We start from the raw sequence: 24,997 nt of genomic DNA on the forward strand, positions 1-24,997 counted from the left end.
ATTGTCCAGTAGAACTTTTTAAAATAAAAACCCTTCCAGTAAACTTTATTTATTAAACAGGGATGGCTCAGATTTAATCTGTTATCTGTGGTTTACTAAGCCATAATTGCAATATTTTTCTTACTTCACCATCAAACAAGATACTCTTTTGAAGGTTAAGTTGAGTTCTGAAGGTGAATGAAATCTTTCCGTCTCCCTAAAACCATGCAGAAGATTTTGTTTGTTGTAGTTATATCACTTATGAGTGTGAGATCATAATAAAACCAATGCCTTTAGTAGCCATAGTTGTCATGTAATCATTACAATGTATATGACAATAGAGAATGGCTCCTTTATATTTTGACAGAATTCCCTAGTCACCAGGCATATGGCTTATCTACTTCTTTATGTGTAAACTCCTCTATTTTAAATGAATTACCATCTTTCAGGAATTTTATAATTTAAAATCCTGATAGTGCAAACTTTTCATTTTTAAAAATGTAAAAAGACTCTGAGTGCCCACTGGAAAGATTATTAGAGCACTAGAGAATAATTAATAAACTCTTGTAGATCTTAATTTTTCCCCTTTGGCTTAAGTACTCCTAGTACTTCTGTACCTCTCTCTTTTTTATCTGTTAGCTATTTCCACATGCTGTGTCATCTGCTTTGAAATGTGAGCAAGTGATCTGAGCTCAGGATCCTGATGCAGAGGGAGGCAATATTGATTTCTTGGAGAGTAGCAAAGAGACTTGCTGTGTCTCTGTTAAACTTGGCTGGCAGATCACTGCAGCTTGTGACATTCTAATTTGCTATAATAAAATCATAGAGTTCTCTGTACCTGAGACCAAGATGGGAGGTGAAAGGTCATGGAAGTGAGGGTCTTGAGCAATCAGGTATAAAGGACAGTTCACTCACAGAGTCTCTTCTCATTCCAAAATGTGCCAGTGGAATTCACCTGCTCTGAGTTAACCAGATGGTCTTTTTTTAGCAAATGAGAAAAAAATTGATCATCACTATGCTGGGTACAATTTAATTGCTCACTAGAAAACTTTAGTTTTTGGTATCATTGTGAAGTCCTCTGATTGTTCTAATTTTACAGCTATGAATACACTAAACAAAGACAATTTTCTTTGTGCCTCATAATGTTTTTAAACATCTTTTCAATTAACATTAAGTCTTTCTTTCAATAATTGTTGTTAAGCCTCATAGCTCCATGAGAGATTTTGAAGTCTATTAAACTCAGCTTCTGCTTAACTTACTTCAATAACTGTCTTATTTTCATACTGTGGATGCCTGATTTGAGACAAAAATAAAACCAAAAAACAAAAACCAAAACAAAAGAGCCAATAAGTGGATCTCTTCTTTTTCTCTCCTTCCCTTACTGGACCATTATGTAAGTGAGTTTGCCCCATTGCACATTCGTACCCTAATGCACTATCTTGCCCTAGTCTTGAAGAAAAAGTGCCAATTGATTACTAAAACCTCTAAAACTATGAGCTAAATTAAACATTTTCTTAATTGGTTATCTCATGTCTTTTGTTATATTAATGAAAAATTGCCTGAGACAATTACACTAATTAAAACAACAATTAGATACTTAGTTATGAGAATGGCTGAAAATAAAAATGCTAAGCATTTCCATGAGCTAGCCACTGGAGTTTGAGATGCTGCTGGTCACTCATTACTTGATTTGAAAAGCCAAGGACATTCAGCTGCCTAAGAGACAAGGATGAGGGGGCTGGAGAAGAAATCTCTGGGAAGCTCTGGCTTCTGTGGTTCAGCTTGTCCCTTTCTTGTTCAGCAAAGCCAGCATTTGCAGAAAGAGAAGAGGGTACATTTCAAAGGAGGGAAATAAAAGCTAAAATGTACCAGGCATGCACATTTAAGGACTAACAATAGCATTCAGAGAGTAGTATATGTTACTTTGATTCTACCCTTTCCCTTCTCTTTTACATATCATGAAAATGCTTTTTATGATAAAGTCTGAGACAGATAAAAGGTACCTGGGAAACATAATTCCCAGCATAATAAAACCGGCAAGAAAAAATTCCATATATTTTAATATATTTATATAACCATTTATCAGGAAACAAAAGTATGAGAGGAACTTTTGTAGAGTTAAGGACACAGGTTTTGGAATCAACAATCCTATATGTAAATTTAAATATGGTCATTTACTATTTGTGTGATCTTTGTCAAGATTTTTTTTTGAGTTAAATTTCTTTGCCATCAGGACCAGCTGAGTCAGAATCTTTTCTTCTTTATAAAACATCTTGGCTAAAAATGTAGGCAAACTCTTTATTAGTATTATGAAGACCAGAACTCCTTCGGTTTATAACTTGTGTTCCAGTAATGTTTCCAGAAGATGTTTCCTAAATTTCAATGGATTTACAGTTTTTCCTGATGACCTTCAGTGAAGACACAAGAAATCCTTAAAAGGGACATAGGAAATATTCTTCTTTTCATCAACACTATTTTGAGAAGCTAGTATAGCAGAAAGCTCAACTCTTATTTCCTTTAGACTCTGCCAGGTTCAGTGGATCACCTTTCCATGACCTTTGTACCATCTTGGGAGGATAGGATGAATAAGAGAAATTCATCTTGTAAGTCTCTCATCAGTGGTTCCAGAAGGAGGAAATATCATAGCAGCCAGAAATTTACATGTGGGATATGTGGTGAATTAATTCACAGGTATGCTGAATGCAATACGACCGAAGAAAAGTGAAAATGTGCTTTTTAGAATTCAGTGGGAAAGCAATGACTAATCTTCAAGTTGTAGATAAGTTCCTTTTCATTGGCAGGTTCTCTTTAATGCTTTAAAAGTTTAATACTCTCTGGAGAGGAGCTAAATGCATTTTTAAGTGCCATTTGTTGTGTGTTCCGGGAAAGTGAAGTAGAAATGGGAACATTAAGGTCATAGAATGTTGTTATTGAAAATGAATCCATTTTACTTCTAGTTCACAGTATTCATATATTTTTTATAAAATGAATTCATCCATATTTTAAGATTTAAAATCTTACCTTTGAGGTCTGCCTTTCGTTAGTATGTAGCTGGCTTTATTTTTTTCCACTGAGCTTATTTTTTGAAACAGTTTAATTGTTCACATTCTAGGGTTTCCCTACTACTCTCAAGTCTATGGCTTCTTTAAAATAGTGATGTGAATTAAACATAAAGTGAAAAAAGACACTAGTGTTAGAATATTATGACTGGGAATAAGGAACACAGTCTTTGTTAGGAATAAAGCTTAGAAATCAGCAAATCCTGGAGGCAATCTGAAGTTTGCTTTATGTTGTGGGACAATTCTAATTCTTAAGTATTTTTCTAGATTTAGATAAACTAGTTTTACATGGTTTTTCATCTACTGATATGAGATTTAAAATGGTTTTTGTTTCTTCCCTCTTGTCTTCAAATTTTAGCAATAGCTAATGAATTCAATAAGCATTGAGTATCTACAATATACTCAATACTCAAGCACTAGTAAAAAGGCAAAGGCTGTGCTCTCATAGGGATTACTATTAGTGCATCTTTCTAACTAGGGATGTCCATTGGCAAAATTATCCACCACAGGCTCTTTCCTTGTCTCTGAGGCCCAAATGGAAGAATAAATCCACATTCATCAGACTCCTAAACAGTTCCAACAGTTATTATGTGTTGTCTGGACACATAATAACAGAAAATTTAAATGATACTAGTCTCTGAAATGTCATATTCTAGTCACTGTCCTAGTTATTGTCATGTGCCATTTTAAATTTGCCAGTAATGTGCTGTGTTCTGGGGTTTAGACTGGTATTAGTTCATAAGGTTTGCAAAGGTTGACATTTCCCAAAAGTGCAAAAATCAAAGATGAGTTGTAGGCATGCTGATGTCAAACAGTTTATTGTGATAAGGCTTTTCCTAGCTGAATAGCATAAACAGGCCAGCACATGGGCCAGGTATCATCAGAACATCAGATGACCTTCTGACCAGGAGGCTCACTGTCCAGAGACCATTCTCTGGGTCTGAAATTCTTTCTTTTACTTAACCCTTGCATATCCTCTGGTTCAGTAGGTATGTGTTTCTTTCATAAATGTTCTAAGTTATTTCTGTCCAAGTGAGCTTTATTTTAAGGTTTAAGAGCATTGCATTTGTGCTGAGGTGGTCTTTTCTTTGGAAAATCCCCTGGCCAGCGCTAGACACCCCCGGGTCACCTGCATCACAGTGCTAACGGATTCATGGTGTTTCCCTGAGAGATGCTTGACAGGACCAGAGTAAGTTTTTAGTGTGCACTATACACTGAAAACCACAGACTATTTTTTGGACCATTTTCCTGTTTTTTAATTAAAGAAATGATTTAATTATCAAATCTCTCTCTAGTAAATGAACCTCTGATGTTCTTAAAATCAATTTTGCTTGTATTTGGCTGTTAGCTATACAGAATAATGGGTTGCATTGTGATGTTGTCATGCATGCATATCCATCCACTCTATTGTCTGCCTTTACCCTCCTCTCGTCATTTCACGTGTGATAAAAAATGTGATACTTGTTTCTCTGTGTCTGGCTTATCTCATATCTTTATTGAGCAAACACAAAAACAGTTTTGAAGAGGTTGAATGCTTTGTCCAAAGTTGCTGTGGAGGTAACCTTCCTGGCTGGGGTTGAAATCCAGGACCAAATTAAAAAAAACAAAAACTGTGCCTTTAATCTTCTTTACAGATAAATAATATTTCACACATAGTTTTGTATTATCTTTAAGATACATGAAACTATGATTGTTGAAATTTAAATCATTTTAAAGAGATTTAATGGCTTCACTGTAACTTATTTTTTCTGTATTTTTGTTTATGAAGGTAGAAATACTTTTATGCGTGAATTGGCATTAAAATTATTTGATATTTAAATGTGGCTCATTGTCAGTTTTCTGTAGCTATAACTGAAAACCACAGACTGGTGATTTATATAAAAAGAGAGATTTAGTTAGTTCATGCTTCTGGAAGTCTATGGTGAGATCTTACTGCTGGGTTACTAAAAGCATGGTGAGAAATCAAGCGAGTCAGAAAACTCACTTTTAACAAAGCCATTCCCACTCTCAAGGTACCTCAGTATCCACTAATCCATCATTTATGAATGGAAAACTGTCAGGGGCAGAATCTTTCTGCCCCAATCACTCCTTGACAGATCCATCTAATTCTACCTCTTAATACCTTACAATAGGGATTTATTTTAACATGAATTTTGTGGGGACATTTACACCATAGCACCCATTATACTAAAAAGTAAATATACGTTCTCAACTACTCTACCATGCCTGAACTTGAGAGCACGGGAAGTGATTTTGTTCAACTTTGTATACTCAGTGTCTATCTGTGTCTGTCACTGACAAGGAAGGTAGTAAATATTAAATATATGAGTGAATAAATGAACCTCATAGTTAATAAAGTGGAGCAGTGCCCCAGATATCTAAAATAAATAAAGCTCAATAAAATTTGTTAAGTTCATATAAGATAAGTACCAGAAAGACAGGTTAAGAGATGACTTTCCAGTTGTCACCAGTCCGTGGAGTAATATTGATGTCTATATTGAGTGTGATACCTGTGACAGCAGGAGAGGAGATTTTGCTCATCCTCTGGACCCAGTAACGGAGGAGAGATTTGGACTCAAAATTGCTGAGTCTTCCTTTTGTTGAAATCTTTATATTCATCTCCTCAGTCATTAATGTAAATACCTAAGTATAGTCTAATGGCAATAGGTTTGGAAGTGTAGCATATTGGAGTGAAATAAATGAATGGGTACAAAGTTTTGGTAAATAAAGAACAATAGGAAGATAGATGCCAGAATCAAATAAAAATGCTGGAGAACAGGTGCTCTTTTGCATATTTTTTCATTCTTACTTAAAATTGATGCCAAGTGCACTTAAGTAAAATTACTGAAATTTACCTGCTTTTTAGACATTTGATTTTTCTGGATCTCATAACTACATAGTTATTTAAATTCCACACATGCAGTCCAAATGAAAGAAAAAATTTTATATTATGTCTGGAGAGAGCACATTGAGCTTTGAGATTTCAAAAGAGCAATTAATTGCTTTTCTACATTGTGATTATATGGAGAACAATGAAGGTTGCTGATATTTTCAAGATATGCCATTTTTATGCTTGTTTTTATTTCTCTTTATAATTTTTCTAATGACTTTAATGAAATATTTTTCTGATTATGAGACTAAAGAAAATTTAACTTCCACAAATTAAGGAAAAGAAGCAAAACAGAGAAAAGCATTTAATAAAATCGGTTGCTTGAATTGTACTTTGCACTATGGTTTGACATTTCTTTTTTTCTTAAGACAAATTTGATGTAGAAAAGTGTACCTCAGGAGAGTTTTCTAAGCTTCCACAGCTCTTGTTTGAGGGGAATGGTGTTTCATTAATTTCATGTGAAATCTTCTTATGTGACAGTATAATTATAATATTATACAGTTTAGCTAGATGGCTTTAAATGATCTACCGGTACAACCCCAGAAATGAAGGGTCATGCAGGGTACAAGAAGTCTTTAAGACTCCATTTTGAAAAGTAATTACTTGTGGCAAGGGACAAAACTACTAATGTGTTTCTATATTTGAGGTGACTCCCATTGTTCACCAGGTAACTTACAGTTCAGTGTGATGGTTCTAATTCTTTGAAATATCAGTCAGTTCTGTTTGTACTTCTTTTTGCTTTGAGTGAGAACCTAGGAAAATGCACTGATCAAAGTAATGCACGTAGAAACTATGAATCAGTTACTACTCTGGAGTGAGGAGGGAATAATATGATTCTGGATATTAGAAATTTACTCAGAATAATGTAGGGGACCTTTAAGGGCAGGTGGGCAAAATTTTTGTGCATTGAAAAGCAGCTTTCATTGATTCATTGGTGAGACTACATTGGTATTCAGAACTTTCCAAGAGGCTTTAATTGGCTTTTTTAGTACTACCTATTTGAATTTAGCCATATCCATCCATTTCCTGCCAGATTGGACCTCCTATTGCTTTAATGGAGGTTATAGGTAAAAAAAGAATCAAGGCATTAGATGTAATCTCAGAGCAGTGAGAAATGAAATTTCTTATTCTTTTATGTTTGTAGATCTCTCTCTGTAACACCGAGTTCAATTTTCACCCCCTCAGGTGGGTAAAGGAGAATTCAATCAAGAAAGCACAGGAATGGAAAGCACTAGAATTTAAACTTTGTCATTTCTAGCTTGGTATTATTTATTTTTATTGTTTTCTCCTCCAAAATGGTAGGCAGGGAAAATTGAACAGGAAAAAAAATTCAAATCAATTATAAAGTGTGTTTTATATTTTTAATTGGTGCTATTAGGGAAGCAGTCAGTGTCCTGATAGAACACTGTAGTAAAAATAAGTTGAACGGGGAGCTGTGTGTTTATGAATAATTGCTTTGGAGTATTAGGACATAAATTTAGTCATTTCTAAAAATGCAGATGGATTTGACAGCCATATAAAGTAACCCTAAGCTTTGATATTTATTAATTCCTTTGTTTACACGTCTGCTATCCTGTAATTACTGTGATGTGCTAAGGCTAAGAATTGGCGAATGTATTTTCTTCTTGTTCAGTTTATAAATTCTTTTTTAAAAATAGTACTTTTTGAAGTGAACTTCCAGAGAAGGTACAGAATTTAAGAAAGAGCTTTAAAAACCTCACATTTTAATCTTTTTCATTGATATTCAAAACTAATGAAATGTTTACCCATCACATGCTTGTGGGGTCATAGAAATTGGTAGAGTATTAAGAGAATTCTTTTCACATTCTTAGTGTCCTGAACAGAGTTGGCCCAGACATATAGAAAAGGTAATACGGACTTAGATTTATTACAAAATGCTCTGCAAAGGGAAGGCTGACAGGTGAACAGATTCACAGCTAGTGGGAGGACAAGAGAAAGGGGTCTTTTACATCTGGAATTCCTGGATTGTTTTTTTTTTTTTTTCCTCATGCAAATAAGGCATTGGAACAGTTGTTCTATCAAATATTCCCTCAGCCTCGTACCAGATTCAAATTGCGCTATCAAAAGACTCATGTGACTTTGCATCAAATGTAAATCAAAAATTAAAAATAGCTCTGTTCTGTTTCCCTGCGTGGTGCTCAGGAGCTGCAGTCATCCTAAATCCTGTGCTCTGTGTCTTACTGACTTCCTCAGATTCTACTCGGTTGGTTTTGACTGGTTTTGCCTCAGCCCTATCCTGCCTCTCTTCTATGAAGGAAGGATGTTTGATAGAAAAAGTATCCCTAAACAGTTTTTAACCCTGGAGGATAAAATGTTTATGAATGCAAATTTTAAAGGTTTTTATGCACTGAAGAGTAAGCAGGCACATTCAGATACAATATGGAAGACTGTCATTCACAAAATATTAAATTCTTTCAGAAACAGAATTTTCTGGGTTGCTATGAGGCAAATTGCGGCACAGCGCCAGAATTAGTACTTTAAAAAGTGAACACATTTAGTGTAGCACAAAATTCAAGCATAAAAATGTAGGATTGTTAAAGTGATATAAATTTTATGTTTCTTGTATTTAGAGGAAACAGTAACCTATTTTTTTCTTTGTTTTTCTAATTTGTCATAGTGGAATAAAGTGAACTTTGAACAATTATCTGGATAAATGTGGAAAGTATAGCTGCTAAGTGTATGAAATGGACTTTAGAATGCATTTGAATTTAAAGGAAGTGAACACATTTCTTTGTATCATTCACTTTCACCATACTCTAAGTGCTGTCTGAAGCAAATAATTCAACAAATAACTTAAAAAAAGCAAGAAGGCAGACAAGAAGCCTAGTTAATGATGAACAGTAAATTGTTTCATCTTTTTCCTTTTTTCTTGTCAGGAAAGAAAGGATGAATTTTCAATTCAGAGTCATAATAAAAAGGGATTAGTGCGCATACTTGTGGCTAAATTGTTAGTATTAGAAAAAGGAAATAGTATGTAATTCTAAGAGTAATGGCATGACTCAAAAATATGGGCTTATTTGAAAAATAACTCAGTTATTAAAATTAAAATTTAGTACATATGAATATGAATATAGCCACACAGGTTGTGTCTGATTGTCTTAAATTCTGCGTGGTAAGTGATCTACCTATGCTACTTGGTTTAGTCTCATCAAATTCATTGTTAAATACTTTCAACATTATTTATAAGATTGGCAGTAAAATAGAAAAATATCTGGGAGGTAAGCTTATGTGAATAGTTTAACTCAAGAATAAAGGTTTCTTTACTTACATTTTCAAAAGCTTAATATTTAAAATAGAATATTTAAAACATACAGTAAAAACCGATAGTATCAAGTACATATTCAGCTAATCAAAAATTAGCTAAAGTGAAAATCATAAAAATGAATGTATATAGAGATCAACTTTTTACAAATCTCAGTTTTATAGTTGAAGAGTCAAGTTACCTTCTAACAGCCCATATATTAGTAACCAATAGGCTACTTATTACTTTCCTTTATTTATCTGTCAGTATGCTAGAATAAATTTGATAAAATATTTTAGCTTTCTTTTGTGGCACTGAGAATTGGACGTATTGTTTTAGGGGAATGAAATTCCTGACATACTATATGTCCAGTACAAGTTTGTGTTCTCTAAAATCGAAGAATGAATTTTGGGAACAATGGAGGTTGAGTGGAATATATTTATTGAGAGAAAGAAAGCTTCTGTCAGGAAGGGTCCCAAGTGGGTTGCCAGGGACTCTGTCTTTTCTAGAAACCTTTATAGAGTAAAATCATGAGATTAGATGGGTCAAAGATGGGAGAAAATGGGAATTTTTGAGGTAGGCAAAACTGTGGTCAACAGTAAGATTTTTTGCTCAGTAAAGATTGATTAAATTAGGAGCAAAGGAAGGAGCAAGTCACATAGCAAAGGGGCATGCTTAACAGTTGTGACTCTACAGAGGGGTGGGATACTGACCTCTGACTTCTTCAGAACTGATAGAGAATGATTTGGCCTAGGAGGTGGTTGTATATGCTTTGCCTGTTGCTTTGAGATCTGGCCCACAGCAGGAGGTGATTGTCTTTTCCAAGGCTCTAAAGTATATGAACTTCTGGTCTGGCTCCTTTGAGGGCCCAGCCCTCTCTGACTGTCTATAATATTTCTCACTAACTCAGCTGCCTGTAAGAATATGGTTTGTGTAGAAGCAAGGACTTTTCCACTGAGCCACAGCCCAGCCTCTATTTTCATTTAAGGAAGAGAAAGAGTTTAGAACATTCCCAAAGAAACTTTGCTGCAGAATCCTTCTATTTTTGTGATTGTTTTTCTCCAGGTCATGTAAAGACACTTTCTTATTTAACAGAAACTTTTGATGTCTTATATTTAGTAAGCCTTCCCCAAGGATTCAGTTTAAGTTTTATAGAAATAGCCTCCTTTCATGTTTATATTGCATAATTCTACACTGGTTCATTTTACTATTAGGTAATTAAATCACTTGATTAATTTATTATTATTCATTTTAAGTACAATAACAACTGGAAGGAATAGAGTAACTTTTCAGTGTATCCTAAAGCATCTGTAAGTAATTAAAATAGCATATTTATCCAAATACTATTAATGGCTTGTAGTTAAGTTCAAACTTTATAAAATGCCAAATTGTAACATAGTTGGGTATCTTTGAAAAATTAAGTTAATCTTTTTTTTAAAAATGTAAGTCTAGGAACTCCATTACAATAGATGCAGCAGAGTGTGAAAGGTTACTCTTTATAAAGCCGTAAGCAACATGGTCAGACATGGCTTTATCAGTGTTCTGAACTAGTGGAAACAGAAAATTTTCTAACAAAGAGGCAGAAATAAAAGAGATAGTGAATATTCTGTACTAGAATAAATGCTTTTCATCCTGAGGATTCTAAAACATTCAGAAAAAAAGTACTAGAAACACTATTTAACCAATGCAGATGATAGATATTTATGGTTTCTATGTTATTTAAGATAGATTTCAATGCCAAATAAAATCTTAGAGGTTTTTTTTTTATTGTTGTTGTTAATTGTTTTCTCTCCATAGAAATCAGAAAATATTTTCAACCTGGACTTTTTTGTAAAGAAAGACTTTCTAATCTGCCTGTATCAGTTGCAACCTCCAATGCAACAATGAATGAATGATCACTGGGAGGACACAGGAAGGATTGGAAGAAGAAGAGATTATTGCCTCTGTAAAATGAAGCAGAAATATCTCCAGCACCAGACAGAACAAGACAAAAAAAAAAAAAAAAAAAAAAAAAAAAGGACAGAAGGTAAAATCTGAATCAGAAAGATTCTACTCAAATTAGAGGATCGGCAGAACAGCAGGGTGAGCATAACAGCAGCTGTATGACATTTGCAGTCACTGTAAAATATTACATCTGAAAAGTATCTTTTAAATGCAATGTTCAGTACTGGGAAATAGAGAAAGGGCTTTCAATAGGAGGACGATGATGTTGTCTCGCCAGATCCTGGTGGGTCTGAAAGAGAAAGTGTTATAGTCTGGATGTAGTGTGTGTCCCTGAAGGGTTCCTGGGCTAGAAGCTTTGTTTCCAGTGTGGTGGTGAGAAGCAGTGGCACTTACAAGGGGTCTAGTTGGAGGCACCTAGGGCTTGGGGTGTTCCTTTTGGAAAAGATTAATGTTAGTCTCAATTAAGAGTCGGTTCTTCAAAGAATAAGTTGTTGTAAGAAGAGCCAGAACTTCCCCTCCATGAGCTCTCATTCCTTTTCTCACCATGTTGACTACATCCTGTCACAGTGTTCCTGACATCTGTCCTGTAGGGCATTGTTTTTGTTTTTGTTTTGTTTTCTTTTCTGGTTCAGGAGTTGAATCCCTCGGGACCTTTAAACTGCCCTACACTCTTTATCTTTTTGTTATTCTGAGACTGGAAAATTATGTTCAGCTGGCATATTTTTGTTGACTTCCTTCTTATCTCCCTTTTTCCTTTCCTTTCCCTTTTGTTTCTCGAAGCTGGAGAATATTATGCATGTAAATTCTCAGCTGTCTTTTTTTTCGAGAGGCCAACTGAGACATTAAATCTCTTTGGTTATGTGATGTGTTCTGGAAAAAAGATATTGCAGGAGATTCCTTTGGGATGCAGAGGCTGTTGCTCCTCCTGACCTTTGCAGTGTGAAGATCTGAGATCACTGAGAAAATGGTGGACAAACTTCCAGGGTAAGAGAACACTTTCTAGGCAGAAAGAAATTAAGATATTGAAATTTTCATTTAAAAAGCAATCTTATTAAGGCATAACATGCATAGGGTAAAATCCTCATTTTGAACTGCAGTTTTCTGAATTTTTATGGCATCTCTGAAACACTGGTATAGATGTCATTAAGGCCTTGAAGCATGAAAAGAGACCATGGATCCTGCAGGAAAACTCACTGTAAGAAAAGGAGGACATTAATCTCCTGGGGTCAAGCTCTAGGTCTGGGCTGAGTTAGAGGAATATTTACTTTTAGTTTTGGGCAAAGAGAGAGGCTGAAACTCCAAGTGTTCTTTGGAGAAAATGTGAAATATATTAACGTATATGTATTTTAGATTTTTTTTTTACCATAAAAAAGCTGTAACTTCTCAAAATCTCTTCATATGGATATAAGGAGAAAGTTAATTAAACTGCAAGAAGTGACTTTCTTTTCTTTTACCGCAATAAACAGCAGCAATTGCAATAGAGAATGGAGATTTTCATAGTACTAGAAAGGTTTCCAGTCTTTCTTCTATAAAGCATATATGGACTGGTTTCTTGCACTGAGTTACTTTGAGGAAGTTTGGGCCATTCTGTAAGCAGGGGATAATTAGAAAAGACAGGAGAAATTTCTGACAGCATAATGGAGAAGTACATTTGTACTGATTACATATCAGAAGAGATATGATCTTGCCTTGAATCCTAAGACGGTAAAGTAGAATATATCTGCCCACACATATTATAAGCATGGTATACAAAGTCATGATTTTATTATTATTACTATTATAACTTATAGCAAAAAATATGTTAGTGAATACACAAATAATAAACTAGATGTCTCCTAACCACAATGAGTTTATTGTATAATAGATAAAATAGACAAATTTACAAATGACTGATCATTATTTAAATTGAAATGCATCATATTTTTACCGATGATGGCTTATGCAAAGCACATCACATTCTTACAGATAGAAATAGTTGAAGAGCCATTCTCACTGGGCAGTGGGATTACTATGATACTAATGTTTAGACAGTGAATATTCTTCAAATGCTGATTTGTTAAACACTTGGTCTTTGGGTGGTGTTACTTGGTTCCCAGGCTAGAACTTCATGAGGTAGGACCTAGATCATTAAGGATATTCTTCCAGAGAGTGCTATGGGATCTTGACTTCTTTTTCTCTTCTGTCCTGCTTAGCCATGATGTGAATAGTTTTGCTTTGCTCTGCTCTCACACTGTGATTTGCTGCCCAAGGGAACATAGACATTTGATTATAGGCTACAACCACCAAAACCTCTTTTTCTGTAAGTTTATTATTTCAGGTATTGTGTAATGGTGACTGAAAGCTAAGTAACACATAGATAGTAAGGGAAACTCGAAAACCAAGTAGGACAAGACTGTATCTGCTGCATGTGTGAATTCATCAGGGCTGGTGAAAGAATCAGGCAGATTTTAGAGGTTGTCAGTAACTTAGGCACTTATTATGAGTTATCTTTTCTGAGTTGGGAATGCATGATCTGAGTTGTACTTTAGGATAATTATTCTGTTAGTTAGTTGAAGAAAGAGGGACAGATGAAGGAGGGTGACAGCAGTTTTAGTATCTCTAGTTCACTATTGCTCAGGTCTCATATTTCTGCACGATTTTAAAAAGTAGCCCTCAGATTGCATCTCTTTCAGATATAAAAGTCATAACATGGATTGTGGGGTGTTTGTGCTAGAGTTTTATGGGTGTGAATCCAATGGCTTTGTTTAAATGTTAATAGGAATGGGCGAGAATGTTGCTGTAAAGAGTGTGGTTTCTTACTCCTCCGCTATCATTTCAAGCTTGAGGAAAAGAGTAAATAATTTGGTTTGCAGATCTCCTAACAAAGTAAACTGCTATCCAGAATTTAAATGACGAGCTAAACACAGCCACCTAATTGCCTTATTTGGCAGCCTAGATGCAGAATATGCCTTGTTTAATTTAAAATATCTAATTAATTTAATACAAAGCCCATTTTGGATAGAGTTAAGAAAATAGAACCTAGTAGAAGATTAAGGTTGCAAGTACTATATACTAAGATCACATTTTTCAATATGGTAGTGTTTTCAGATGAAAATGGAGGTTTTAATGCTACAATAATAGTTTGCTTATTCATTTGACTTTAAATGTTGATGTAGATTGGAATCATTTTAATATCCCTTTGGATTTCCAGAACAGTTACTGACACTAAACATAGGCAGATGAGAAAGGTTAATTTCAACAGATTTACCATAGAATGAAAGCAATTCCTCTCAGCTTCTGACAAATCTGGGGGAATCATCTTCCTGTACATCCAATAATGTTGAGAGAGGGCCTCCAAACCCTTTTCCCAGTCATTAATTGTATCGTAGTCCAAATGGGAGCAGTTATGGAGGAAAAGCATTTCCTATTGCTAAAATAATAGCTATCAATGGCCAGGAATTATCTTCAAGGTATGGCATATAGAAAAAAACCCAATTTGCTATTCCTAGTTGATAGGATTATTTCCAAAAGATGAAAAGTATTTCCAAAAGATGAGAAGTATAAAACAAAAAGAGGCCTTTATTCTGAGAACACGGAGAGAGATGACTGGCACCCCGGCCACTGAAGTCCGGAGATCTCTCTTGCGGAACGTGGTGTGGGGGCATATAAGTAGCCTAAGCTTAGGGCAGTACCCTAAGGCCATTAGAGATGCACAGGTATTTCATTGGCACACGTTTGGTGCCCGGGGCAGATTCTGAAGGGTGGGGGGGGGGGAGATAGAGTTACAGGTAAATGTCTAGGGGCAGGGGAGCTAGGAGCTCCATGATTCTGGCTGAGGACTTTTCTGGCTACAGTGTCCCATCTGGGCCAAAACCCTTTCACTAGTGATATTCTGTTTGAATGTGTACACATGTGTGTGCATATGACTTTGGTTGTAGAGTGTTGAATCCATTAAGTACCATACTAGAGGAAGGGTTTAGATTTTAATTTTCAAGTGTTTGATAAGTAACAAATTATTAGCTACATAGAATATAAAGCAATAATTTATATTTTTCTTTTTTAAATATCTTTTTGAGACTGGATTTTACTATTCAGTTCAGGCTGCCCTTGAACTCACTGGATAACCCAAGCTGGTCTCAAACTCTCAGTGACCCTCCTGGCTCGGCCTCTTATGTGCTGGAATTACAGGTGTGTGCCACCATACCTGCATCAAAAATAATTTTTGAACACCAGTCATCTGGTCAATTGGATGTTTATACAGGTCTGAACTTGACTTGGCTTTACTTTCTCTGTCACAAGCATGGGGCTCTCAGGTAAGACACCTGTATTAGTTTTGCAGTTCCATATATATCTCATCTTCTAAGAAATTAGCCAAGTTCTATTTTTTTTTTTTTTTTTTTTTTTTTGGTAAAAGTAGGTGAAGGGGAAAGAGCATCAAAGTCTACAAGTTCTCTGGTGGTTTAGTCTTAAAAGAAGCCTAACCCTTCTATCACATTAGAATATTGTGATTTAAAGAACTAATTTAAAGAACTAATTCACATTTAAAAAGTGAAAAAATCATCTTGCTGGGAGGAGTGACAAAATCACATTGTTGAAGATATAGATACAGAAAATGAGAGAGAATTAGGATCATTTCTGCAATTTACCATAGCTAATAAAATAAAATAAAAATGAATATATGCTTATCAAATACACACAAATCAAGCATTATGTTCAGTTTTTAATATTCCTACAGAATTAATAATATTTTATTTGGATTTAAAAATATTCCATGGGTTAGACATTTTCACAGTGGAAGAATTCTTGAGAATAGATGGTGCATGTGAATCATAGTATCACATTTTATAGTGAGATTACATTTTATAGGCTTTCAATTATAGGGGATGCAAATAACTGAAGCCCCACATCCAAAACTGTTATATAGATTTAATGTAATTCTGATCAAAATTCCAATGGCATGTTTCACAGAACTAGAGACAGAAATTCTAAAATTCATTTAGGACCAGAAGAGACCTAGAATAGTAAAGGAAATTCTGGGCAACAAAGGCAAGGAAGGGGACATCACAATCCCTGCTTTTGACTTGAAATTATACTATAAAGTTACTGTAATAAAAACAGCATGGTAATGGCAATAAAACAAAGCAAAAGACAAAAAAAAAATACCCAAAGATCAGTGGAACAAATTAGAAGATGCAGAAACAGCTCCAGACATGCCAAGCCACCTTATCTTTGACAAAGGTGCCAAACACAGTCCCTGGAAGGAAGATAGCCTCTTTAATAAATGGTGCTGGAAAAACTGACTCTGCACACATCAAAGCCTAAAACTAGATCCACATCTTTCACCATGCAGTAAACTAAATTAAAAATGGATCAAAGATCTAATATTAAACAGAAACATTAAATCTGTTGGAAGATAGAATAGGTAAAACTATTGAAGATATTGGTATAGGCAAAGAGTTTTTGAATAAAACTCCCACCACATAGAAATTATCACAAAGAATTGGCAACTGCAGTCTCATATATTTAAAAAGCTCTTGCACAGCAAGAAAACCCATTAACACAGTGGAGATACAATCTACAATGTAGGAAAAAATATTTTCCATTTGTTCCTCAGACAAAGGATTACTATTGAGAACATAAAAGGAATTCTAAAATGTCAGACCTCTCAAATTTAAAGACCCAATCCAAAAATGGGAATCTGAGATGAATGCACACTTTTCAGATGAAGAAATACAAACAGCAAATAAATATATGAAAAAATGTTCAATATCACTGATCATTTGAGAGATGAAATTTAAAGAACACTGAGATTCTACCTCATTCCAGAAAGGATGGCTATCATCAATAAATCAACCAGTAAAAAATACTGGAGGGGTTGTGGGGAAAGGGAACCTTTCTCCACTCTTGGTGGGAGTGTAGACTGGTGCACTCACCATGGGAATCAGTGTGGAGATTCCTCAAAAAATTAGGTTTGGGGGTCTCATTTGACCCAGCTATTCTCCTGCTGTGTATCTCCCAGAAGAATTAAAACATCGTAAGACAGCAAGATATGTGCATCTATATATACATAATTTGCAATAGACAAATCTTGGAAATAACCCAAATGCCCACCATCCAAGGAATGGATAAAAAAGATGTGGTATTTTTATATAACAGAATACTATTCAGTCATAAAGAAGGATAAACTGAAGATTTTTATGAGTAAATGGATACAACTTGAGACCGCCCTCATTAGTTAAATAAATCCGATTCATATGAATAAACATTGTATTCTTTCCCTAGTGTGAGAAGGTGAAAGAGTAAGATCCAAAATGTACAATAAATATTGTAAAATGTGAAGAAACTTTCAAAGGAAAGAGAAAATGGGATGGTGGAATGGAGAAAAGAAGGAAAGGAAAAGAAACAAATTTATATCTGTATATGATATACTATCTATATATTTTCTATATATATCTATATATCATATCTCTATCTATCTATATCTTATCTATATATCTATAATTATCTCTCTATATATCTATATATTTACATATATCATATATATATGATAGTTAAGATATATGTTCTGTTAGTTCATTAAGAAGGATAGTTTTTGCTAATATAATTTGGGCATTTAAAGGCTGACTTCTTTTACTCTGAGTAGCTAATTTAAAGACAACAATATGCAATGTATTAACCAGAGGTACTCTCCCATTATCTTGCTTTGAAATTTCATTTTATTTTTTGTCTTTAAAATAAATTTAAAAAATTTTGCAAAAACTTTCAGATTGTCTTTATAGATCTGCAAAGAGATGTGGACATACTTATTTCTGTGTCAGTTGATCTCTATTCGTTTATCTGTATCTGGGATAGTAGAGCATAAGAAATGTACATGCACTTGTGTTTAGAGTTCCATTAGGGATAATTTCCATAAAGCGTTATTAAAACCTGTAAGTCTTCAACTGATACTTTTAGGTGCATTGGGAAGAGGAAAATGAGGGCAAACTTCTGAATTCCTACTGGGTTTTTAATTCACTTCTACATGCAAAATATTCAGAAATTGGTGTATTCTTATATTTTCTCATAATGATTTTCCAATTACTTTAGATAGTCAGACTCTTCTATTTCTGTGATTTGTACATTGGGTGCTTTTGTTACTGTGATTGTCTTACTGCCAACTATCACTCATGCACTGATGTGAGAACTGTGTAATTCACCAAGCTGTTGGTGGCCCTTAACAATTCAATAAAGTAATACTGCCTAATTGATCCTGCTCATAAAACCCTTAGGGAGGCTGTTGGAAAACTGGCTGTGATTGACTGGAATGAGAGAGAATATTCAACCTGTTGAATACTGGCTCAGGATACTTGGTATAATAAATATATGTGCATATATATATATTTGAATACATATCTATGTGCATATATATATATATATATATATATATATATATGCCTCTGTCAAGTTCTGAGTGTTTCAACTAGTATACAGAGTCCTTGCCTAGATAATCAGCGTGCTTAACCATTACTAATTTTGTTGCAGATGAAAGTGGACATTCAGACTAGATTCTTATTAATTTTTTTGGTAAAAGGTTTATGGAGACTTAACTTACATACCATAGAAATAATTCATCACTTAAAATGTTCAGTTCCATGGCTTTTGGCATATTCAAGGGGTTGTACCACCGTCACCACAATCAGTTTTAGAATATGTTCATCAGCTCAAGGAAAAATATCACATCCATTAGCTCTCATCCCTCTTCCCCATTTCTCTGTCCCTGTATCTCTAGGCAACTACTAAGGTACTGTGAATCTGTATATTGTGGACATTTCATAAAGATGAGATTATGTGTATTTCTTCCTTTGTTGTTGGCTTTCCTTTGAGCAGACTAATGTTTTCCAGGTTCATGTTACTCGCAGCACCTACCATTTATAAATGCTCAGGTGTACTTCATTTCTTTTTACTGCTGAATGTTATGTCATAGTATGGATATCGTTTTCTACTTATTCGTTCAATAGTTTTGGGCCTTTGTTACTTCCACTTTCTGGCTACTACAGGTAATGCTGCCCTGACCACTCATGTGCATTTTATTGGTACAGATACAGCTTTTCACTTTTTTGGCTGTAAGTGTACTTATATTGTAAGTGTGGTTGGTGGATCATGTGTTACTTCAATTTTTAACCCTTATAGGAATGGAAGGACTATTTTCTAATGTGACTGCATCATTTACATTCCTATTATTGGTGTGTAAATATCCTAATTTCTCCACATTTTTACAAAAATATTATCTTTTTTTATTGTAGTCTTCCACGTAGGTAATGCAGTATTGTCTCGTCACATTCACCTAGTGGAGAAGGTCTTACACTGTTTGTGCCTTCAGACACTGGTAATTATAAAGAGTAGAAACTTCTCAAAGATTTGGAGGTTGGGAAGTACAAAACTAGGGCCAGGTAGATTTGATGTCCAGTGAGGGCTTGCACACTGCTTCGGAGATGTTGAAGACGCCTTATTACCGTGCTTTTATTAGTAAAAGATAGTATAGGCTCTCTCATCTCTTTTATAAGGGTACCAGGCTCGTTTTTTAGGGAAAAGCCATTGTAGTCTATTCACTTCCTTAGCATTTCTCCTCTTTATGCTATGACCCTGGAGGTTAAATTTTAGCCTAAAGTTTGGAGGAACATAATCATAGTAGATAATGTTGGGCATCTTTTTATGTGCTTATTAATGACACGTGTATTCTGTGCAAAATACATTTTGATAAACTATCTTCTCAGTTAAAAAAATGGGTTGACTTTATACTGTTGAGTTTTTAGGCTGGCCTGAACTGGCTTAGAACTCCTGGTCTTTTTGTTTCAGGCTCTTGAATGCTGGGATTATAGCAAGTGTCGCAATGGCTGGCTTATTGTTGATTTTTTAACAGCTCATTTTATGTTAGTTTAAAATTTTAGTATGTTTTCAGATATTTGATTTTTAAATATTACTTCTTTATTTTTACTTTCTCCATAGTGTCCTTTGAACCACAAGGTTTTTTTTATGTTAATGAAGTCCAGTTTATCTACTTTGCTGTTTATACTTTTGTGAAACTGGAGCTTTATAGAATCCTAATCCCCGTATTTCATTGACGTTGGAAATGGTAGGCTTTCTTACACTTGCTAGTATAATCACATCAGAGTGGTTTCATGGCATGATCTGTTAAGGATTTGTGAGCCAATTCCACACTTAGAGGGGATCATTTGTCAAGGAAATAAGTACTAGTAGTGTTGTATATCCTTTAACTCATATTCCTTTCAGTAGTATTTTACAAAAACAATTATTAATAATTACAATATTTTCCTGAGTCAATAAGAGGAAAAATTATAGCACATAATTTAAACAGGGTTTTACGGGAAGAATGGAAAACCAGGTGACCTTTCCACATCCTTTTTGTTTCAGTCATTATTAATCTTACCTTCTTACTAGCATTCACATATTGGCATAGAACATCGTCTGTTCCGTCTCTTTAGGCTGTTGCATCTCTCTTGCATCTCTGGCCCTCTGTCTGCCATAGTCCTTGACTCCTAGTTGGCAAATACTGGTTCTGGTGTGAAGATCTCTAAGAAACACAGCGAAACTCTATTCTCCAACTCTGGTCAAAATATTCCAATCTAGCCAGGATCTGAAAAAGACAAAGTGAAGATGCGTGGTGAACAAAATATACCAGGACAGTTGTGACAAATACCTGGATCAGAATCAGAGAAGAGTTGGCTACCAAACAGTGGTTTTGTACTATCACAGGCTCTAGTTTATGTAAACTATGATTTCAGCAGTTCTAAAAGGCACTCTTACCTTATTTTTTTATTTTAAAGAGGATAAAACCAGGGAAAATAAAACTAATCAAGACAAATTAGTGTAAGTGACACAGGACTTCAAAATAATATGACATCAACAATATTTACCATAATGCCTCTTTCTGTCCTCAAAATAGCTGCAGTTACCCTTAAACATAGTGAAAATCAAACAATAGAAATAACAAAGACAAAACAATGAATCAATAAAACACTTCAAAATAAGACAATAGTAAATCCAAAATGGCTACCATGATACATCTTTCTATCTTTGAAATAGATGATCTTGCCATTGGATAAAACAAAATCAAATGAAACAAAACAGAACAAACTGTAACCCAACAAAACCATGCAAATGATACAGGACTTCAAAACAAGACTAAGGGAATTAACAATGGCTATCACCTTCAGAAGGAGATCCTCCTACATGCTATGCTGCTTACTGCCATCCTCTGAATAGATGATCAGACCACTGATCCTATACCTGCAAGGTCAGTGAAACACCAAAACAACACAAGCATCAAATTGCATTTCACCTCAATAACTATCATCACAGCCTGTGTTTCTATCAATCAGCTAGTCACTTATGAGGGTGGGGGTTAGGGGGATTGGCTCTTGTTTGCCAGCCTGAGTTCCCGAAGGGGCTGGGATATGGCTGTACCCCCAGCCAGTGGCAGCCTGCACAAAGCTATTTTTAACCTTTAAATCAGAGGCAATAGGATTGGTTGTGGCCAAATTTTGAAAATACATTGTAAAGCCATCACTGGTTGCATGGAAATTAAATAGCTGATCATTTTTATCTGGAATTGTAAAATGACCAACAGAAGTGAAATTACTTCCAGACAAATTTCATTTTTAAAACCCTCCTTTTCCCCAACTCATAATTGATAAGCACCAGTATTTTCAAGAAATAAAACTATTTACTCATCCTATTAGTGGAAGCCATTTGTGTTAAAATTGAACCCATCTATCAAAACCCCATCCATCTCTAAAATGTTCTGTAAGACTGAGAGTGAGGCATAGCCTGTACATGTATCAAAATTAAACAATTTTAGTAATTCCTTAGCATGAAGCTTGATAATGAATATTGCAGTTAAACTTTACTTGCATTTAGAATGACCTAGACTTTAATTCACTGTTCATTAATAAAACATTTATTTTTAACAATGTAATACAGCATGTTAAGCAAAATATCACAAGGAAAATAAAAAGTCTGTTTCTCTGGTAATTACTTTTTTATTTAACATACATTTTGGTATGACACAAGATTGACCTCAGATTTTCCTTTGAACAAAAACGAGATTGTGATGTTACTGCTTTAGTAGATCTTGTAAAGCAAGATGTATCTTTTACTGTTTTTATCCGTTTTCACTGGAGGTAATAAGATGAAACATAGTTGGATATTTCATTTTTAAATTGGCTTGGCAGACACAAACTAAAAAATAGATACATAGATATTCAATTGCTTTTATTTGTAATGTACACCTTTACCTACAGGCGAATATCTACTAGAAAATTAAAGAAGGAAAAGGGGCATTTAGTTAGCTACTTTTATTATCAGCCAAATATACAGCTTTTTTTCTACCTCTAGTAATTTCCAGTATTATATCTGACCTTTCCAGGATTTCATTTGACATATGGAATTAAAAATAAGGTAGTAACAAGCACAGTGACTGGGAAGATTGTTTGTTTTTCGTATTTTGCCTTTTTACAAGAGTGTTGAGAATATGTTTTTGATCAAGAGCCAGAGTTATATTCCCTATATTTCTATAGGAATTTGAGCCTACCAGCTTCTGAGTAGCCCAAATGGCAAATCTGTATGCATGCAGAAGGGTATGAGGTTTCATAAGAAGTGTACTTGCTATAAATACTTTTTAAAAAGCATGGTAAAACACTATTAGAATTTGTCATCCTGAATTGAATTTTCCTGGCTATTATTATAGGTGAAATCTCAGTTTTCATAAAAATTAAAACATAAATTTTTCTAACTTGCAGTTGACCATGAATATAATATTTTGTGGCTTTTGGTTAAGAATGTTGGGGAGGACAGTAAATCTATATTTTTAATGTCAAGTTTGTCCTAATTGTAGGTAAGCCACATGTTATGGTTTGTGTTTAGACAGCTCCCCAATGCCTCAAGCCAGTTTCTCAGAAGTGGCTGAATCTAGTGTGTGTCATGCTGGGATTAAGGATGTGTGATTACTAAATCACAAACTGTGAGCTAAATAAACCCTTTTTCTTTCCATTTCTTTTTTTTTTTTTTTTTTTTTTTTTTTGTCTTTTTCCTTTTTATCGGTACCAGGGATTGAACTCACGACTGCCTGCTTGCAAGGCAGGCGCTTATGCCGCTGAGCTAAATCCCCAGCCCAACCCTTTTTCTTTCAACTTTGGGTATTGTATATTTTGTCTCTGCAATGAGAAAAATAATTGAGACACCAAAAAATTCACTTTATTGAAAAATTCTAATTTATTTAGTTTGGTTTCATGCTGGGTATGGAAATTTGCATTAAACTTTTATTTAGTAAATGCTAGTTGGTATAAAGAAAATAAACAGACTTGAGTTTCAGACATTTGGGTATCTAGCATTAATTAGTAAATCAGGAACATTTTCTGGGCGTGAAATTTCAGTTCTATAAATTGGAGATTGAGAGATAAAGAAGAAAGATTAAATGATTTATCAATTTCCTCTACCCAGAAATTTATGCATTAATACAATATTTTTCTTCTAAAATTATTTGATCATTTTTTTTTATTTAAAGAGAAAAAAAGAAAGGAAATAAAATTTAAAAAGCAGTAAAAGGGTACAAATAATACAGAATTTCAAGGACAAAATACAGTAAGATATCACTAGTTAATAGGTTACATATTGTCATCTTTGAAATAATTGTCCAAATTATAAAATTAAAGCATGTAAAGTGAACATTCATACAATGAGATTGCAGACAGTGCTGATCAATGATCCAACAAAAGTTCAGTAATATGGATTTCCATCCTACACACTCAAACATACATGTAGTTATATCCCTTAGACCACCTTCCTTTCCTTTCTTTTTAATAACAATTACACTTTTGGGTTTTTTTACTCCCAAAATTCTTACTATTTTTTTTTTTTGGAGAGAATAAAACCTAACGTGGCTAAACAAAACAGTCAGTTAGAACAAAAGGATAAGCATAGTACGTGATGGAAAAATAGAGTATCAGGTAATCTAAAATGGTTACCATTGTGCCTCTTGCTATTTTTTTTAAAGTTGCCTATATCATCAGGTATAATAGAATTCATCAAAACAGTACAGAACAAGACCAATAAAATACACTGGAGACCTTACAGGATTTCAAAAGAAGATAATAGTCAAACCATAATGGGCATCTTAGTGAATCTTATTGCCTTCAAAGTGGTTGCCTATACCCTCAAACTTGTTAGTATCAAACAAAATAGAATATAGCAAAATCTGACAGAACAAGATGGGGAGAGCAATACTGGGGATCATATCAGGTTAATAGGAAAACAAAAAAGTTACTATAATATATCCCACTATTTTAAAATTTAGTTTTCCCTTAATTGAAAAAAAATGTAAGAAAAAATAGATTAATTTTAAAAAAGGGTGGGATTGAGGTAAAAGAGGACATTGTATTAGAACAACACAGGTCAGAACCGAACTATTTAAGCATCATTGTGTTTCACCCCAGATAATCTAACATAATAGTAGTCACCATAGTGAATTATTTGAGTATAACTTCATATACTATAACTTCATATACTATAGCATCAAGCATATCAAGTCAGTCTGAAGCTATTCAAGAGAATGAAGAAATTACAGGGAATTTAGAACCAGTTAACAGAAAATGAACAATGGTTTCTATATTATCTCCTTGCCTATAAAAATTTTGTTTATACTATCACATACAGTAAAATATAGTAAGATACCACATGTTAAAACCAGTGGAAACAGGTGTACCACAGCTTGATGGGACTTCAAACAAGATGATATTAAATCAGCACTAGCTATTATAATGTCTTGTTTTCTTCAAAATAACTGTTCATAACATCACAAACAATAAAATCAAACAACCCAGAATAAAA

At 34.3% G+C, this 24,997-nt stretch overlaps 1 long non-coding RNA gene across 2 annotated transcripts in view; it reads right to left on the reverse strand.

The window, feature by feature from the left end:
- Positions 1-18,571: 18,571 nt before the first annotated feature.
- The window catches only part of LOC134473849 (uncharacterized), a 217,981-nt gene continuing 211,555 nt past the window's right edge, over positions 18,572-24,997 (reverse strand). For both annotated transcript variants that reach the window (XR_010044312.1, XR_010044313.1), the window contains one exon: positions 18,572-20,747. This is a non-coding gene — a long non-coding RNA (uncharacterized LOC134473849). The remainder of the gene's footprint in view (positions 20,748-24,997) is intronic.

The sequence above is a fragment of the Cavia porcellus genome, unplaced genomic scaffold, assembly GCF_034190915.1.
Source record: "Cavia porcellus strain 051 isolate PalLab524CR breed Dunkin Hartley unplaced genomic scaffold, mCavPor4.1 scaffold_28, whole genome shotgun sequence".
Classification (NCBI taxonomy): Eukaryota; Metazoa; Chordata; class Mammalia; order Rodentia; family Caviidae; genus Cavia; species Cavia porcellus.